This window comes from Ochlerotatus camptorhynchus, unplaced genomic scaffold (assembly GCF_037179485.1).
Source record: "Ochlerotatus camptorhynchus isolate MF236.1 unplaced genomic scaffold, CSIRO-AGI_Acam_v1.1 ptg000103l, whole genome shotgun sequence".
Taxonomy (NCBI): Eukaryota; Metazoa; Arthropoda; class Insecta; order Diptera; family Culicidae; genus Ochlerotatus; species Ochlerotatus camptorhynchus.
The window spans coordinates 913723-934216 of NW_027040593.1; the positions used below are offsets into that span (position 1 = coordinate 913723).

At 38.9% G+C, this 20494-nt stretch overlaps 1 protein-coding gene and 1 non-coding gene across 8 annotated transcripts in view; one reads left to right on the forward strand and one right to left on the reverse strand.

Moving 5' to 3' along the window:
- The first annotated feature begins 1293 nt into the window (after nucleotides 1–1293).
- heph (polypyrimidine tract-binding protein 1 heph) overlaps nucleotides 1294–20494 on the forward strand; it is a 727070-nt gene continuing 707869 nt past the window's right edge. For 6 of the 7 annotated variants that reach the window (XM_065219372.1, XM_065219375.1, XM_065219376.1 and 3 more), the window contains exon 1: nucleotides 1294–1851. The gene's annotated coding sequence lies outside the window, so the exon portion shown is untranslated. The remainder of the gene's footprint in view (nucleotides 1852–20494) is intronic. The other variant, XM_065219378.1, reaches the window with a different exon arrangement.
- TRNAQ-CUG (transfer RNA glutamine (anticodon CUG)) lies at nucleotides 12737–12808 on the reverse strand. The gene has a single exon. It is a non-coding gene; the product is annotated as a tRNA-Gln (tRNA).

A 20494-nucleotide genomic window follows, 5' to 3' on the forward strand; every position in this document is an offset into this window, starting at 1 on the left:
TGAAAAAGAGCATTAATTTAATGATGTAAACAAACGGTTTAGTCGAAGTCGCCTGGCGCACTCTTGATTGGTGGTGTAACCTATTTTGAGAAAAAAAAAATTGAGAAAATTCCGGGATTTTCAGGGAAGTCCAGAAAATTTCTGAAAATTTAAGAAATATCCAAACATATGTTGGGAACTTAACAGAAATCCAGAGATTTTGAGGAAAGTTAAGATATTAATGGAAATTTCAATTAATTTATGGGCAGTACCAAGAACTTCAGTAGAGTTACGAGAACTTCAGCGTAGCTTCGAGAATATCAGGAAAGATCAGATATCTCCAGTTCATTTTAATTAACTGCAAGGAAATTGCAGGATCTTTACAGAGGTTATATACAATAAGAAACTCAGAGAATTACCGACAACTGCAGCAAAGTTACGAGATTTTAAGGGAAGTTCAGTTTACCCGTACCCTAGTTTTAATAAGAGGGAGCTCCCGGTGTGATTATTCCAAAACAAAATTCTAGGCGCTCGATGAAGGGGGCGTCTTCATGAAAAATCAATCATTAACTACACGAAACGAAAATCAATTATTTTATTCATGTGTTTCACTTATACATTTTTGCCAAACATCAGCCTTATACATTCCATAAGACAAACCATATAGGTCCTATAAAAATGCATAAAAGGTATGTGTGACCGCTTATACATTTCATTTGACACATGATCTTCATAAACTTTTTGCAAGGCGTCTGCTTATTAGTTGACTTATACATTTTATGAATAGTCAGCAATAGAAATTTGCCAAAAGGTATAAGGAGATTTCTATCCGTGTAGCTCTAAATGTTCCTTGTGGGGTTACAACGTTTTCCACTTCTCAACTACACTACTCAACACTCACCAAAACGTTTCGAACTACTCAAAACAGAAACAGTTAACTCTTGACCAATTATTGTGGGAAATTTAACTCACTTTCCAAATCTACATTACTATCTTGGGGATACTTTTCAGTAACAGTACAAAAACAGGCAAAAATCGTTGTAGCGTCACGTAGAATGTGTCCAATGACTTTTGACACACAAATTGCTCGAGTTTTGACCCATCGGCAGTACCACCGTGCGCCGCGCTGATTGAGGAGAGCGAGAATCGTATAGTTTTGGCAATGTGTGTGCGCAACCAACCGATACAACCGAGACGACTGACCTGCAGAGAGAAAACACCGCACTGACAGATGACACAGTCGGATATAACACAACACAAACAAACACGATCGTCGTTCGTCGCACATCAGAGCGGAGGGTTGTCGTCGTTCATCAGTTTAGTTTCGGAAAAAACTTTTCTCAGTCGAGACACACGCGAGTCTGGTCCTCTCCTAGTTTCGGATTTTTCGCTGATTTCGACGGATTTTCGGATCTTCTTTTTCGTGTGCAATTTCGATCGGCGTTTGCGGCTAGTTCCCGGAATCGGCGGTACCGGCGGATGCGCGAGTGACTTCCTTTTTGTTTCCCCCCCCGGTCGCACTGAAGAGAGTAGAGAGTGTTTCGGGCCTACGGCCAAAAGTGACGCAGGATCAGCTAGTCCTGTCCCGATCCCGCCACCGACCCAAATTGATTATCCGATTATCGGAAGCTGTGCATCATAGTGTGAGGTTTTGTTTTGGAGAAAAGAGTGAAAAATTCTATAGAAAATAAAAAAAAAAATAAAATAAAGCCCGTTGCAACCTGCTTGGGTTGTGGTGTGATTTGCATTTCGCGCAGTTTGTGCCAGGTGTTGTAGCGAAAGCGGGAAAGGATAATTAATTAGCGAGGTGTCCCCGGCAGAGTTGCAGCCCGAACAGAAGTTTCCTCCTCCACCAGCAACCGGCAGATTTGTGTAAGTTTTTGCTTGGCCGCCTCCAAGAAAGTAGTTATTTTTGCTCATTTATCATAACTCGGGAAATGGCAAACTTTATCCATTTTAAAAACTCCCGACTCCGGCGCCACTTTCAGTAATTATTTCCCATTTTTTTTTTTCGAATTGCAATTTAAAAATCATTCTCAGCTTTTTAACTCTTCTTTTTTTTTTTGCTTTTGCCCCCCCGTCCTACCTTTTCTTTTTTTTATTTGTGTGCATTTTTATTCTTTTTGCATATCCATGGAACGGAAAAGTTTTGCGCTAACAAACGCGAAAAATTTATTATTGTTTGTCGGGTCTGCTCCCACAAGTTCTCACCAAAGTGACTCCTTTTTTTTTTTGATAAAAAAAAAACTTAGCTGACTACCGATAATTCACATTCTATACATAATCCCACACAAACACCGGTGCGGAGGACCCCTTCAATGATGCATTTTTGTCTGGACGAATTCAAACAAAAAAAAAATCTACCTAGGGTAAATGATGGCTTCGGCAGCCATCGACTGTTTTCGGCAACCACAATTTAAACGTTAATTTCGGTGTATTTTCTCACTAAAACACTTCGCTGAATGTATTTAAACGATTCCTTAGTTTTTCAGCTTCAACCCTAATACATTTTTACGACTGAGCAAACCTGTTATGCCAGGTGTTTCTGCAAAAGAAACATAAGCACATCAAAATACGGCTGATTTCGAGTTGCCGATAATAGAACAGCTGGTTTACACGCAGTTTAAACGGAAAGGTTGCCGAAGTAAAAGAGGCTGCCGACAATAGTCACACTCACCTGAGAAGTTTGGAGCGCCTTAAAAACGTTTTCAAACCGTTTTGGACAGTTTTGTTGATTGGACTGGATAGAATAGCTAGCAGCAGATGAATGTTAACAAACAGACACATCATATGTGTGCGTGACACTGAGAAAATGCTAATAGAAGTGCGGAAGCTGCTTAGATTGACGAGAATACGTAAATTCCCCTACCTTCTCAAATGATTCGTCGTTTGTGCAATGCACGGACAAAACAAAAAAGAAGAACCTTAACCTCAACAAAACCGTCGTCCGCGTATAATATTATCCAGTAGTGAGTCACACCCATACACATCCGAATGATGCGGCGATCAAAGTAGGCGCGCGGGCTCCCTCTCACGCACACTTGGATCCGCGATTCCCCTTTTATTGCATTCTATAATATGAACCTACTGCTGAGCTGACTGACTACCTACCTTCCTGTGGTATTTTTTATGATTTGGAAAAATTCTGCTTAGAATCGAAGTCGAACCCCCCCCCCCTCGCTCGGTTCGGTCGTTCGCGTGGTCGGGTGATCGACGAATGTGAAACCACGTGTAGCTGCTTCGCTCGTTGGTTCGGTGCGTTGTGTTGTTGATCGCTGATCCCACCCTACCATGTGGTTCTTCTCTTCTATCCGCACTGCTGGATTCCGCAGTCCAGCGTGGTGTTGCTGTCATCCGCGTTTTAAAGAGGAAAATGACAGCAAAGGCATGTGTTGTGAATTTTTGCATCGCTTGGAAGATGTTGCAACAGGTGCCGTTTTGGATGTTGGGTTTGGGAGACGCATTCTCTGAAGTTTTGCTTAATGGAAGTCGGTTTGAATTTGATTGAAGATCTTCACGTTCAACAACATATCGAGCTGAACAATACATTAGGTCCTAAGTAATATTAATCGATTCTCGTCATCGACGTTTTCTTTCGTTCATCACTTGGGCACAGAACCGTTTATTGTCGTGGTTGTCGTACTAGAAGCTTTATAATAGCTTCTATCATCGATGTGTGTGCTTAAATTAGCTGGGAATACCTTAACATGGTCGTGCAGGTGCAAAGAGAAAGTCGATGAAGAGAATCTGTCAATGTTAGTTGGGTCCTAATGCATTTTTGATCTTGATGTATTTCTAGCGTTCGGAATCATAAGGGCCTAACTGCGATGATCGATTCTCTTCATAGATTTTATCTTTGAACTGTTACTAGAGAGAATTGATCATTGCATATAGACCCTTATGGTTCTGAAGGCTAGAATTTATCTACATTCCATCGGTTATCTACGACAAGTTAGCACAGCGCTCTACCCTATTGTGAATTCGCAGCAACTTCTCTCAAAACAGATCTAATGCTCAACTCAAAAGCGACATGTTCTCGGTCATTTAAAAAAAAAACGAAAAATACTGAAGATGCAACTGAACCATTGAAGTCTTGGCTTGACCCTTCCGGGAAGGGCCGGAGAAGCTTGCCGTTTTTTTTGCAATATTTTGCATTGCAACAGTTTTACCTTTTAGAGTGACGGTCTTCGACAAACTCGGAGCTTCCCGGAATTGCTCCGCCACATGATGTCTGTTGATAATCTTTTAAAAATACTTGAATTTATCCACCTATGGAGCAGTTCCAAGCCAAATAGGAAAAAATAAACTAATTCCAAATTTTACCTCTCAGAATTCCACGAAAGTTCGTATAATTGTTCGCTATGGGCAATGAACCAGGTTTGACTGGAATTTGGTCGTTTTGATTCTCGCCTATTTTTTTTTTTTTCGAAATGCCGTATTCGATATTTTTCAATAAATCACAATAGACACTTCAAAATAGATCAAAATCTTAAATATTTTGAACTCTTTTTCACGCACCATTTATGTCATTTGTAAATAGCAAACGATTTTTTTCTGGATTGAAAAAATATGGTTTTCTGTATCAGAAATAACAGAAATTTGGCCATTGTATTGTTTTTTTTTAACGAGGAGGAGGTAAGTTTTTGGATCATTGAAAGCTTTACAGCTGCTGAGAAATTCCGTTAAATCAGTTCGCTCTTAGCTGTCAGCACAAGCAGTTGTGTGTGTTTTACGATAGCAACTTATTGTTGTGGTGCGTGTTCATTGTTTAAAGTTCGTTCGAAGCAAACAACTAGTGGAGATGTCCGTGGAAATAAAGCTGATGATTGTATTCAGCTTCGCACATCGCTCGGCGAAACCATCTATGGAAGAAATGGCAAATTTTGTGTAAGCGCTGGACGCGGATCCCCACATAGCGGAGGAACAATCTATGTTCATCAAGTTCAAATCAAAACATTCAATGCTTCATCGTCTGTTACACAACCTTGTGCAATTAACTTTTTATTGTGCCGATGCGAAGTCAGTGGAGTCAACACGTGAAAGTGTACGACCTCCCACCAGAAGTCCCGGATAGCGATCTAGCATTGGTACTAGGGAAATACGGTGATGTGAAGCGTGTAGTTCGGGAGAAATTTCCTACCGTTTTGGGCCTCGATATGGACACAGGTGTGCGGGGTTTTTATATGGGAGAAAAATGATGCGTATTACTACTACTATAAATTCAGGATAGTGGCGCTGCTGAAGGAAAAACATTGGAAGCAGCAAGGAAGTTGAGGGCACGGATGAAAGCGGAAGCTAAACTCAAGTCGCCTCTAAGGAACTAATAAACAATGTCCCTCATAGTCCCTCATAGATGCTAATCGTCAGATAACAGTCTTAAAGTGGTCATTTTAGAAGATAGATGAGGAGATGAAAGTATAGTTCCTCATTAATATGTTATTGTAATTATAACATTATTTAAGGGTTTTCGGCTCCATGGAGTCCTTTTGGACATTATGCAATTTGAAAAAAAAAGAATTTCATTAAAACTTGCCTCAGAATTATCTAGCAATTCTTAGGATTCCCTTGCTGTTGGAATTCACCCCAGGTTTCCCAAAGTATTGTCCTAAAATTATATTGAAATGAACATCAGAAATCCATGAAACTGTTTCTCATCATTCTCCTGAAATTAGTCTTAAAATTTCATTGAGAGAGGCTCCTGAAATCTCGTTGGAATTCTCTTCGAAATTCGTTTGAAACTCATCTTAGAAATTTGAATTAGAAATTATATTGGAATGAACATCAGAAATCTATGAAACTATTTCTCATGATTTTCTTGAAATTAGTCTTAAAATGTCATTGAGAGAAGCTCCTGAAATTTCCTAGGAATTCTCTTCGAAATTCGTTTGAAACTCATCTTAGAAATCTATTGCAACTTTCTTCCGAAATATATTCAAAATTCCTTTCCAATTACTACTCCGAATTCGATTAGGAAATTCCTTGTAAACCCCTCCAAATTCTAACGGAATTCTCCTAGGAATTCCTTTGAGACTCTCTTCGGACTAGCTAGAAATTCAGCAAGGATTTGTTTTAGCTTTAGTTTCAGAACTAGATTCCCTTGGAATTTTGACGTAGGACTACGTCTGTGATATCTATATGGGGGGACACTTTGTGAAATCCAAAAATGGAACGTGTAACAAAATTGTGAAAGATTTTGAACGTTAATAACTCAGCTGCCCCTTGACCAATTTCAACAATTTTATCACTAATCGATCAGAAATATGTCTACGCATAAGAAAATAGCACGAATGTGCAACTGTTGCTATGATAGTTAAAATTATCACCGATTGCCTGCGAACAGCGATTTCCCTAACACAGATTTCAAAGTTGAGTTCCATCCGGTCTTATTCAATCACCGCGTGGTGAGTGGTGGTGTTTTCCAGTACACAACGAAAGGCTCCCTGTAAGCAGCTAGCTATCAAGGCTGCCCACAACCGGCTGATCGAATTCAGTACCAATCACCGTGTGTGGTGGTGTCCGGTCGTCGGCATCAGTAGCAGCAGTTTTCTCCAGTACACAACGAAAGGCTGTCTGCAAGCAGCGAGCTGCAGACCACATGGGCATCCATAGAAGGAAGAAGAAGCCGCACAGCTATTGATCGGAATCAGTAGCTCTTCGTGAGTCGCTGTGGGCCATGTCAAGCGCGTCATACTAAAGAGTATTAACAGAGAGAACCCCGCTCAAATTCCTATTCCTACCCAAAACACAAGCTCCTGCTGCAATTAACAAATATGATTTGTTATATAAGACCACGTAGTCCTACGTCACCATTGCGAACAACTCTATAGGGCTGTCCCTTGTGGTTTTTTTTTTTCCATGGAGCTCTCATCGGAATTTTCTTTTGATTGATTGATTGATTGATTGACAATTATGAAATTTTTCGCCGTTTCTGGATAATTAAGTTTGTCAACGTTAATGAACGTTGAATTCCCTCATAAAATGTTCCCTGAAATTTCTTCACATTTGTCTTAGATTTTCCTGGAATTCTCTCAATCCCAACTATCCCAATCTCATCATAACTACCTGGGAATCCACCTTTAGTTGTCCCAACAATTCTCAGGGTGACCAGTGCACCGGGAAAAAAACCCGGAATTCTAAGTCATCGATCGGGGAAAAAATATAGATCGTCTTTTTTTCGATAACTGGACTACATTTTCAGGATTGAACTGGACTCCATTTTCAGGATACAGTCACTTCAAAGAATTATTCAGTGAATTTTATAGTTTTTTTTCCAAAGCAATTTTGAGCAGATTGTAATGTCCTAGGTAGTTTTGAGATGAGTTCTATGGGAGTTTTGACTAGAAATCCAAGTTCAAGGGTGAGTTCAGCTTTGTGGAAAACTCCATGGCGATGTGAAGAGTTTTCAGGAAATTCTGAGGATAATTCCAAGGGCATCTCGAACAGAATTACGAGATAATTTTAAGGAAAATTTCATGTTAATTTTCTGGAGAATTTAGAGGAGAACTTCATGATAATTCTGAGCAAATTTTTAAGACAAATCTGAGATGTTGGTCACCATGAATTCTCTTGAAACACTTCTCAAAACTGCCTGGAAATTCTAGCCAAATTCCTTTAGAATTTCCTTTATAATTGTCCTTTAAATTCCACTATAATTCTTTTCACAACTCATATGGCACATATTTCTTTAAATTCTGACACAATTCTTCAAAATCCTAAAATGTTGTCCAGGCCATGATTTTTTTTTTAAATCTGAGATCTTGAAAATTTAAATTGTCTGAAATCTCCGAAAAGTTCAAGAGTGTTAAAATCTGCTCTAGTCTGAAAATCTCCGAAATTTCTCAGTCCGAGATCCCAATATTATTTCGTCCGATATCCCGACATTCCAATACATTTCCTTGTTCAATATATCACTTTATAACTACTCAGCCCAGTAGCGATCGGCCTAGTGCCCTGGAGTCATATTCTCCCATATGCTACTAGGCAGCTCAGAAATTATTCCAAAGACTTTCATGTGCTTAAAGATTTCCATAAAGTCTTCTGGATACTTTTTCCAAGACTTCAGGTTGATCAGGTACTGTTATGAAGATCTCGAACTGTCCCAAATTTCAAATCACATCTCCCATATATTCTCTCGTGATACCAGGTTGCTCAGAAAATATTCCAAAGACATTCCGGTAATCAGAGATCTCCAAAAAATAATCATGGCATTTTTTTCCAAATCTTCAGGGTGATCAAATATTATTCTGAAGATCTGTCCAATAATTCAAATCACGTCTCTCTGATATTAACCCACGATACCAGATTGCTCAGAAATTATTTCAAAGGCCATCAGAGATCTCCATAAAATAATCAACAATCCTAATCAAAATTATTTCATAACCCTTCCGGTAATCAGAGATCTTTATAAGATAATCAGAATATGTTGTCTTCAGGCTGTTCAGATACTATTCCGAAGACATCTGATTGATCAGGTAATATTATAAAGATCCCAAACGCTCCAACAATTCAAATAATGCCTCTCAGATATTCCCTCAGTAAACCAGATGCCTCCTAATTTTTCCAAAGACCTTCAGATGATCAAAGATCTCCAAAATCCTCTCTGGATATTTTTTTTTTCAATATTTGTGGCTGCTCAAATATCCTGACGATCTTCTACTGTTCAATAATTAAAACGGGACGTTGTTATTTTATTATGATACCAAGTTGCTCAGAAATTATTCCAAAGGTCATAAAGTGATCAGAGATCACGTGACTCAGAAATTATTCCAAAGATCATCAGATGATCAGTTATCTCCAAAACTGATCTGAGATCTTCAACTGCCCAAGAAGTGAAATAACGTCTCTCGGATATTCAACCATGACACCATGATGATCGGAAATTATTCCAAAGCATGTCTTCTTCTTCGCATTTCAAGCTTATTGCTTATCGCATATTAGCTTATTGCGTGCTCTCAACTTAGTGTTCTAGATGCACTTGCACAGTTATGAATTGAGTGCTTTCGATGCCTGTACCATTTTTGCATTCGCATAATTGTGTGGCAAGTACAGTCATACTCTATGCCCAGGGAAGTCGAGAAATTTTCTAACCCGAAAAATTCCTAGACCGGACCGGGAATCGAACCCAGCCACCTCCAGCATGGTCTTGCTTTGTAGCTGCGCCTTTACCGACTGAGCTAAGGGAGAGCTTCATGTGTTTTAAGATTTCCATAAAGTTCTCTGGATACTCTTTCAAGACTTCAGGTTGATCAGGTACAATTCAGAAGTTCTCAAATTGTCCAACCATTCAAATCACATCTCCCAGAAATTCTCTCAAAAAACCAGGGGTCTCAGAAAATATTCCTAAGACCATCAGGTTAATAGAGGTCTAAATTTATTTTTTGAATATCTTCTAGTGTCCAAAAATTTAAATAACGTCTCTCACATATCCTCTTAAGAAACTAGGTTTCTCAGAAATTATTCCAAAGACCTCCAGGTGCTCAGATAAAAATGTCTCAAATTTTTTTGCAATAGGGGAAACGCTCCTATAGTTGCGGTACGTTTGAAGCGTTAGGTTCCTATAGTTGTGTACGGAGCCTCCATACACAACTATAGGAACCTAACGCTTCTAACGTACCGCAACTATAGGAGCGTTTACCCTACTTCAGTATGATCAAGTATTATACTGAAGATATTCAATAGGGTGGTTCAAAATATCAATTAGTGATCAGCTAAGTTGTAGCTCGGAAAATTTCACATCAGCAGAGATTTCAAACTTTTCCGTAGATCATTAAAGCGAAGGGCTAGAACGATGAGCAAAAAAAGTTAACTTTTCCCAAAGTAGTTCCCATATAAAATTCAAAGGGTGCAGTATGAGTTTGCATTCCAATAAACTCAAGTTTTGGGAGACTGATCAGAACCTGATTTAGAATCGATTGAGCTTGGTGGAGCAAAATTGATATTTTGAACCACCCTAATGTTTAACTGTGCTACAATTCAAATTAAGTTTCTCAGATATTCTCTCATGAGACCAGGTGTCGCAGAAATTATTCCAAAGATCTTCAGGTGTTCATAGGCCTTCAGAAACTTTTCAGGATAATTTTCCAATACTTCAACGGCCCAACAATTCAAATAACGTCTCTCGGATATTCAACCATGATCGATGGGAACGATCGGAAATTATTCCAAAGACCTTCATGTGTTTTAAGATTTCCATAATGTCCTCTCAGAAAATATTCCTAAGCCCATCAGGTGATCAGAGATATCCAAAGCCTTCTCTGGATATTTTTTCGATACTTCAGGCATATCCAGGTATTATTCTGAATATCTTCTAGTGTTCAAAAATTGAAATCATGTCTCTAAGATATCCTCTCAAGAAACTAGGCTACTCAGAAATTATTCCAAAGACCTTCAGGTGTTCATAGGTCTTCAGAAACTTTTCGGGATATTTGTCCAATGCTTCTGCATGATCAAGTATTATTCTGAAGATCTTCAACTGCCCAAGAATTGAAATAACGTCTCTCAGAGATTCTCTAGGTGTGTCAGAAATTATTGCAAAGACCTTCAGGTGCTCACAGATCTCCAAAAACTTCTGTGCATATTTTTTTTTTTTCAAGACTTCAGGTGGGTCAGGTATGAAGCCTGAAGATCTTTATCTATCCAACAATCCTACTCACATCTCTAAAATATTCTTTCATAGGACACCAGGCAGCTCAGAAATTATTCCATCAACCTGCCATGTGTTTTATGATTTCCATAATGTTCTCTGGATATTTTTTCTAGACATCAGGTTGATCAGCGACTATTCTAAATATCTTCAACTGTCCACCAAATTAAATCACATGTTCCAGATATTCTTTCATGTTTCGAACTCGTCACCTGACACTGAATTACGTTGATGCAATCATTTTGTTCCAGGAAACATGTTCTTGAGTCAGAATCACCTTTTCCGTTCGAGCTAAAATCACTGAAGCGAACAAATGTTGCACACGCACATATATGCACGGACGAATACCAAACACCTGTTAAAACTGCTCCTTTTTGACTGTCGAGCAGTTTGAAACAATTTTGAAACTCACCATTGCGAACGGCGGAAGGAATTGTTTCAAACCTGCTTTCAACATATTGCGAATCGGGGTCGAATCTTCGAAAAAAATAAGATTTTAGATCCTGCAAAATGTCAAGGCCCTTGGAGTAGACTAGAATTTCAGGATTCAGTCACTTTTAAGTAGATCATTCTAGACTGTTTTAAAGCTCTGCAGACTTCTTATCAGATGATATTTTGACATCTCTGAAGTTTTCTGGATATCGCTGAAGACCAGTTCCAGGCCAAATAGGATTATCCCGCAGTCCTGTTCTTACCCGAAATTTTCTTTTTATCGAAGCTACGTAACTCTCTTTAAGATATTTTAACTCAACTTAAGTTTTGGCAACTTCTGCTAAGTTTCTGAAACTTTCCTGAAGCTAATGGAACTGCCCTGAAGCACTTTGATCTTTATTGAATTTTTAGAAATTTTCTTGAAATCTAATCCTGAAGCTATCAGAACTTATCTGAATGATCTTGAAACTTGTCCGTAGTTTTGAACTTTCTTGAATGTTTCGGACCTTCTTTAAAAATGCTTAGAAATTCCAAAAAAAATCTCATTCTAGACAGCTCCCGCATTTTTTCTGATGTTTATGGAACTAACATAAATTTTCAAATTTCAACTGAAGTTCTCGGAACTTAATTTAAAAAATCCTTCAATTTTCCAAATCTATCACAAAAGGTCGAATGGACCAAAGATCAAATTGAACTTAGAGGAACAAAAGGTCTAATGGACAAAAAGGCGAATTTAACATAAATAGACACTTTTAAGAATTTTTAGCAGATTGTAGGATGAATTCTAGAGATAACAGCAAAATGTCTTAGGGAGTTTTAGGTTGAACTCTAAGAGAGTTTTCACGGGAACACCATGTCAATTGTGTGAGTTCGGAGTATTTTTTTGTTTTAAATTAGCTCTGTGGAAAATTTTATGACGATTGTGAAGAGGAATTCAGGATCCGTGAAAAATACCAAGGGATTCGAATTTTGTGGGTACAATCCCAAAGAAATTGTTCGAAGAGTTTTAAGAAAATTCCGATGATAAATTCAAGGGCATCAAGAAAAGAATTTCTAGATAATTTTAACGAGAATTCCAAGTAAATTTTTAGAATTTCAAGACAATTCTGAGGCTTGGGAATTTCAAGAAGAATTCAAGGGATTTTAAAAATAATGTTCTAATTCCGTAGAGAATCTTAGAACGAATTTCATTAATTTTCTGGAGTGTTCTCAAGAGAATTTCTGGACTATTATAAAGAAAGGTTTATGTGACTCCCAGAGAGAATGTCAAATTTATTATTTAAGAATTATGAAAAGCACTCTGTGAACGGAAGTGACTTTAAAGGAAATGTCTGAGGAGAATCGACTGAATTGCTGTAAAGTTTTGAGCGAATCTTCATAGACAAATTTTGAAGACATCGAACCATATTTAAGATCCAGGACAAAGTCGGCTATCTTAGTCATGACCTTTAACAATTGCATTTGGTTTTAAGCTTAATTTAAATGTATACCGCTCAACCGGGAAAATTTTAAAATTTCAGGGGAATCGCTAATCGGAAATTGCTTAGCCACCATGCCAACGTGAATAAATTCCAACCTTGATCTGTCCAAATCATCAATTCCAAATGAGACAATAACTCTTAATCAACGCTTCAGATCGATTTAGCATTTGGAAACGTGATTACTAAAAAAAAGGTCAACTCCAGGTTCCACCGAGATTTGAACTCGGATCGTTGGATTCAGAGTCCAAAGTGCTAACCATTACACCATGGAACCGCACATGTCGGCTCGGTGGTCCGTTTTCTATGTTTCGATCCGGGCCGCCACAGTGTCTGAAAGATTAAATAATTTCCCGACTCCGATCAGAACAGCGCAACGGCGACGACGAAAATTATCTCATCAAGAAATCTCACGCCGCCTGTGTCAGCTCAATAAAAATCCGTTTGCAACTTTGTGCGGAATGTTTATTGCACCTTCCTTCCTCCCGTTGTTCGGGGTGCTGAATTCTGTGACAGTAAAAATTCCTCGCTGAATTGCGGTGCAATGCACACATCTAGAAGGGATAATAATTGTACTGCCGGCAAGCATTGCTTTCATTCATTCGCTGCCCCCCGACAGCAGCACCGGTGCCAAAAAGCGATTACGAATGTACGAAAAGTAAACATCTACATCGTTCGTACACACAAATTCACGTTGTCATCAACACATTTTGATTCGATTCCAACTCAATCGGGCACGGCATCATTCTTCTGGAAAGTGAATTTCGATGTAAAATGTACGTCGCTCGTGCACTTCTGAGCCAAACGTCGTTTTTTTGCAGCCATAACCGGTTCAATCGGTCGAATCGGGCCCGAAACGGTTATGCGCGTTTTCGACGGCTAATGGACCGGAGAGCCGGCCTGAACCACTTGTGCATATTTTCCCGCCGTTTTGAGCACTGCTGCGGGTGGATTTCCGTGCGCCTTTGAACGAGCGCTGCCAGTTTTCTGTTCTAATAATATCGCAGGATTTCCATCCACGACGTCGTCGTCGTCGTCGGTGGTGCACTTTCGCTCCCTTCCATTCATGTGTGAAAATGGAGACAAAAACAAACGGCAAGAAAACAACATCAACCGGGGTCGGTGTCGGTCTTCGGAGATTTTCTAAAACGTATTCTTAACTGAGTTTCAAAATTTTCACTGTGTGGGTGGATGGGAGAATTTATTAATTGTTTGAATCGGTCCGTCGTCGTCGTCACCGCTGCGTTGCCAGGTTCTAAATTTAGCAACCTTACGGGAGAACTATTACCCATCATCGTCGTCGTCACATTAGAATGCGCGGGCGTCAGACTTTCTTCTCTTCTCGATTTATCCAGCTATAGCACACTTCCAAGTTAATCATCGTTCATCACGTGATGGAAAATCACAGATTAGCCGCTCGCGTTGATCGGTGCTTTAGTTAATTGAATGTGATAAAACGTCGGCTGCGACGACGACGACGACGACGACGGACGGTGGTGTGATGGATCAATTCGCGCATCAATCTTTTGCTGGAAAATATTTTCCCAATCCAACTATTACTATTTGCACAATCTTTTCACAACCCTCCTGTGTGGTAGTGAACGCACAAATCGAAAGTCAATTGAGCTTTATTACCGCATCTTCGACGGCGTTCAATTGGACTCTCACCACCAAGTGAACCGCTGAAGGGGGTGCGATTTTTCGAGAGTCGCTATCCGAATTGGGCAATCTTGCACTTGCACGGTGGTCACGGTTCGGTGGTGTTAATTGCGAAGACACGAAGTGCTAAGATTGAACTCCGCGGGCCGAATTTCGTTGCCAGGTACATTTGGAAAGTGTCCAACAAGTGGCAGTAGTTTGCTGTATACTGTAGTTCGCCATTCTATTCGCCGATGTTCCTAAATCTATTTGAGAATGTCTTCCATGTTGCATTGTAAAGCACCATTTTGCAACAGATCACTTCATTCCGCCATCTTGGATACGGGTTTTGTAGTCTTCCCGTAGTTCCCGCAATTTTCCTGAAGTTGATTGAACTGCCTTAAAATGCTTCAGTCTATGCTGAAACTCCCGAAATTCACCTGTATACTTCCTTGAAGCTCGTGGAAGTTCCTTTAACATCTATACAATTCCCTGAGCTTCTCTGGACTTTCAAGAATTTCTCGGAACTTCTCTTAGGTTCCAAAAAAATTTCTGATATTCATGGAACCTCGCTGAAGACCAAACAGTTTTTCTGACAGTTTAGGAACATTTCTGAAATTCTCGGAATACTCTGTAATTCCTCGGCAAACTGCAGTTAGCTGTACTTCCCTGAAATTCCCGGCAGTTTATCAAATTTTATCTGAAGCTCCGTGGTACCGTCCAGAAATTATGGAATTTTACATTTACTTAGTATCCTCTCCCAAAAACTACACTTCCCCGAAAGTCTGAACCTAAGTTCTGGGGGTCTCTAGAGCTAGTTCTGCAGACTTCTTCTCAGATGATTTTTTGACATCTCTGAAGTTTTCTGGATATCGCTGAAGACCAGTTAGGATAAAAGCTGATACGCCCAACCGTTAACAGAAGTTCCCTTATTATCCCGCAGTACTGTTCATGAAACTTTCCCGAAATTTTCTTTCATTGCTCGAAATTTCTTCCTACATTTTTTGTGAAACCTCTTGAAGTTCTATTCTCTTTCCTGAAGGTCTAGCTACTTTAAAAAATCGTCGAAACCTTCACTAAATTTGCTAGAAATTCATGGAGATTCAGAAAACGTCGGGAAGTTTAGAAATCGTTGAGGCAGTTACATTAATTTCAGATCAAAGATTGTCTTGGAATTGCACTGAAATTAATAAAACTACCCTAAAGTAAATTTTCCGAAGTTTTCTGAATCTCTTAAGTTCTATTCTCTGATAACTGATTCTCTGATAACTTCTACTTTCCCAACAGTTGACTTAATTCAATGGAACTGGCCTAAGATTCTAGGAATACCTCGGAGCTTTCCTAAATTTCCCACAAATTTCCTAATAAGCGTGGTCTGAGTTCTGATCGAAGCTACGTAACTCCCTTCAAGATCTTTTAACTCAACTTAAGTTTTGGCAACTTGTGCTAAGTTTATGCAACTTTCCTGAAGCTTATGGGACTGCCCTGAAGCACTTTGATTTTTATTGATTTTTTAGAAATTTTCTTGAAATCTATCGCACTGCCCCCTGAAGCTGTCGGAACTTATCTGATTGATCTTAAAACTTGGCCGTAGTTTTGAACGATTTTAAAATTTTCAGACCTTTCTTAGAAATGCTTAGAAATCCCAAGAAATGGAACTAACATAAAATTTTCACATTTCAACTGAAGTTCTCGGAACTTAATTAAGAAATTCTGCAATTTTACGAATCTATTACAAAAGGTCGAATGGACCAAAGATCAAATTGAACTTAGAGGGACAAAAGGTCTAATGGACAAAAGGGCGAATTTAACATAAATTGAAAAAAAAGGTCAAAATGAACTAATAGTCTAAGTATCGAAATTGACCAAATATCGTTTTGAAAATGTTCGCTCAGTGTTTAAAAGAACTTTAAAAAAAAATACTTTAATACTCCCAAAAACCTGCTTATGATTTAACCCTTTCGGGTCAGCGTGGTGTTATATGACCGCACTCTGTGAGTGGTTGCAGAAAATCAAAACTAATAGATAGCTACATACTTTCTTCAGTAAAATTGTAGTTGTGGGTGTCAACTATTCATGAAACATATGAAAGCACCAATTTATAGCCAAACTCAAAGGCCTCCAAAACCTTATGAAGTTCTTGTGTTAACGAACACGGACTTTAATCTAAATAGCAACGATATCTTTAGCAACGGATCATGCAAATTCAACCCAATTTGAGACAATTCTAGATGAATTTGCATGGTTGCAACATGTTCTGAATACTCCAAATTGTCCAGGAGTTCAGACTATTTGATCTACTAGATCAACCAAGGCCTGCGCGGTATCCTCGTGTTCATTAAGGTTTTTTGCATCAGTTATAATCTATTTTGAGGCATATAAGTTGCTCAAGGATATCCGGTCCAACAGGGCACCCGATTGAAGCGATTTTGACGGGGAGAGTGGAAATGCCAACTCCCTGTTGATAACATTTCGTGGATAAAGGGCGGGCTCTTCTCCCCACTCATTGGGCCATCTTCCTGTTTGGGGGCTTGTCTTTTTGACCAATTGGCTGATCAAGTTGCTGCAAGAAGATTCTTTATTGTTCCGTAGATGCGTATAGGCGACTTTGCCAATCGATCTACCCTGAGTAGTGCGAAGTGAAATTTTCTTCATGTTGGTAGTGTTGAAATAAACGTTTCATCACCGTCGGTTGGTAGAGAGAAGTGTCAAACGGCTTTTTGTGCAGAGCCGATTCGTGACTTTGTGATTGTTTGTTGACATTGTTCATAGCTGGAGTTTTTACGGAGTGGAATAAAATTCAGAATGAAGTGTTTTGCTCACTTTTGCAATTATAAAGATGGACACGACGAAAATCGAAGCCTATTCAGGTTTCCCAAGGATTCAGCAGTACGAAAAGCCTCCAATGGCAACGATTTGAGTTCCCTCCAAATCGTGTGAAACTCGAACATGAAAACTCTATAGAACCCCCGTAGAACCTCGCTGGCAGCAACTAAAATATCCACTGAAACCTCTTCTGTCGCGGGAAAAATCTGTTGAAATTTCCTGGAACTTTTGTACTATCATCACAAATCTCCTTAGAACGTTCTCCGAAGTCACAGTCGTTCCTGAGCGAAAAAAAATCGGAGGGGTTTTTTTCAGCGCAGGAGTCTACTTTGGTCCAAAATACGCAATAATACTGTTATTTTTAATTGTTTGAGTCGTTTCGAATCACGTTTTTAAAAAGATCAAAAACATTACTGAAAAATATTTATTTTTTATTTTGGACGATAACAATACTTCTATCTATTTCAACGAACCACAATGATAAAAAAGTGGTTCGATTTGACAGCTCGAAAGTGGTTCGATTTTGAGGTCCGTCTTCGCACCACTCAGGATCTACCCAATCCGTTTTTGGCCCTTCATACAGCGACATGTTTAATACAATCAGAGGTTATTAAGCTTGATCAAGACAAATAGGAAGAGAGGCCACTGCTATCGGACTTAGTTTCCGTGCTACAATGGGTGGTAAACCACTATCATCATCATCATCGTCTATATCTTTAAGATGCTCAAGGATGTCCAAACTACCCTGGAGTTCAGATCAAATGATCTACCAGATCAACCATGACTTATACAAGACCCTTAGTAACGAAAAAGTTCCAAACAAACAGGTTCATTGATATTATGCACATAATTTATGTTTCAAATCGATGTGTATAAGATGTTCTAGGTTCTCCTAGTTGTTCAGAAGTTCAGCCTTTTTGATCTATTGGATCAACCAAGGCCTACGCGATGTTCTCAATGAAAACACCTACCCAAACATGTTTATAGAGTTTTTGGGCATCACTTATAATCTATTTTGAGGAATATAAGACGCTCAACGATCTCCAAATTACCCTGGAGTTCAGATCAAATGGTCTACCAGATCAACCATCACTAATACAATGCCCTTGGATTCGAAACATCTTCAAACAAGTTCATATAGATTATGCACATCATTTATGTTTTAATTCCATGCGTATAAGATGTTCTAGATTCTCCAAATTGTCCAGAAGTTCAGCCTATTTGATCTATTGGATCAACCAAGGCCTACGCGATGTTCTCAATGAAAACACCTACCCAAAGATGTTCATAGAGTTTTTGCGCATCACTTACAATCTACTTTGAGGAATATAAGACGCTCAACGATCTCCAAATTACCCTGGAGTTCAGATCAAATGATCTACCAGATCAACCATGACTCATACAAGACCCCTAGTAACGAAACAATTCCAAACAGGTTCATATAGATTATTCACATCATTTCGGTATCAATTCCACGTGTATAAGATGTTCTATGTTCTCCAAGTTGTCCAGAAGTTCAGCCTATTTGATCTATTGGATCAACCAAGGTCTACGCGATGTTCTCAGTGAAAACATCTATCCAAATATGTTCATAGAGTTTTTGCGCATCACTTTCAATCTATTTTGAGGAATATAAGATGCTCAACGATCTCCAAACTACCCTGGAGTTCAGATCAAATGGTCTACCAGATCAACCATAACTAATACAATGCCCTTGGATTCGAAACATCTTCAAACAAGTTCATATAGATTATGCACATCATTTCGGTATCAATTCCGCGTATATAAGATGTTCTAGGTTCTCTAAGTTGTCCAGAAGTTCAGCCTATTTGATCTATTAGATCAACCAAGGTCTACGCGATGTTCTCAGTGAAACCCCTATCCAAACATGTTCATAGAGTTTTTGCGCATCACTTTCAATCTATTTTGAAGTATATAAGATGCTCAACGATCTCCAAATTACCCTGGAGTTCAGATCAAGTGATCTACCAGATCAACCATGACTTATACAATGCCCTTGGATTCGAAACATCTTCAAACAAGTTCATATAGATTATGCACATCATTTCGGTATCAATTCCACGTGTATAAGATGTTCTAGGTTCTCCAAGTTGTTCAGAAGTTCAGCCTTTTTGATCTATTGGATCAACCAAGGCCTACGCGATGTTCTCAGTGAAAACACCTACCCAAACATGTTCATAGAGTTTTTGGGCATCACTTACAATCTACTTTGAGGAATATAAGACACTCAACGATCTCCAAATTACCCTGGAGTTCAGATCAAGTGATCTACCAGATCAACCATGACTTATACAAGATCCCTAGTAACGAAACAATTCCAAACAGGTTCATATAGATTATGCACATCATATATGTTTAAAATCCATGTGTATAAGATGTTCTAGGTTTTCCTAATTGTCCAGGAGTTCAGCCTATTTGATCTATTGGATCAACCAAGGCCTACGCGATGTTCTCAGTGAAAATACCTACCCAACCATGTTCATAGAATTTTTTTGAGCATCACTTACAATCTATTTTGAGGTATATAATATGCTCAACGATCTCCAAACTACCCTGGAGTTCAGATCAAATGGTCTACCAGATCAACCATGACTTATACAATGCCCTTGGATTCGAAACAATTCCAAACAGGTTCATGTAGATTATGCACATCATTTAGGTATAAATTCCACGTGTTTAAGATGTTCTAGGTTCTCCAAGTTGTTCAGAAGTTCAGCCTTTTTGATCTATTGGATCAACCAAGGCCTACGCGATGTTCTCAGTGAAAATACCTACCCAACCATGTTCATAGAGTTTTTGAGCATCACTTACAATCTATTTTGAGGTATATAAGATGCTCAACGATCTCCAAACTACCCTGGAGTTCAGATCAAATGGTCTACCAGATCAACCATAACTTAAACAATACCCTTGGATTCGAAACAACTTCAAAACAGTTCATATAGATTATGCACATCATTTCGGTATCAATTCCACGTGTATAAGATGTTCAAGGTTCTCCAAGTTGTCCAGAAGTTCAGCCTATTTGATCTATTGGATCAACCAAGGCCTACGCGATGTTCTCAGTGAAAATACCTACCCAACCATGTTCATAGAATTTTTTTGAGCATCACTTACAATCTATTTTGAGGTATATAATATGCTCAACGATCTCCAAACTACCCTGGAGTTCAGATCAAATGGTCTACCAGATCAACCATGACTTATACAATGCCCTTGGATTCGAAACAATTCCAAACAGGTTCATGTAGATTATGCACATCATTTAGGTATAAATTCCACGTGTTTAAGATGTTCTAGGTTCTCCAAGTTGTTCAGAAGTTCAGCCTTTTTGATCTATTGGATCAACCAAGGCCTACGCGATGTTCTCAGTGAAAACACCTACCCAAACATGTTCATAGAGTTTTTGCGCATCACTTTCAATCTATTTTGAGGTATATAAGATGCTCAATGATCTCCAAATTACCCTGGTGTTCAG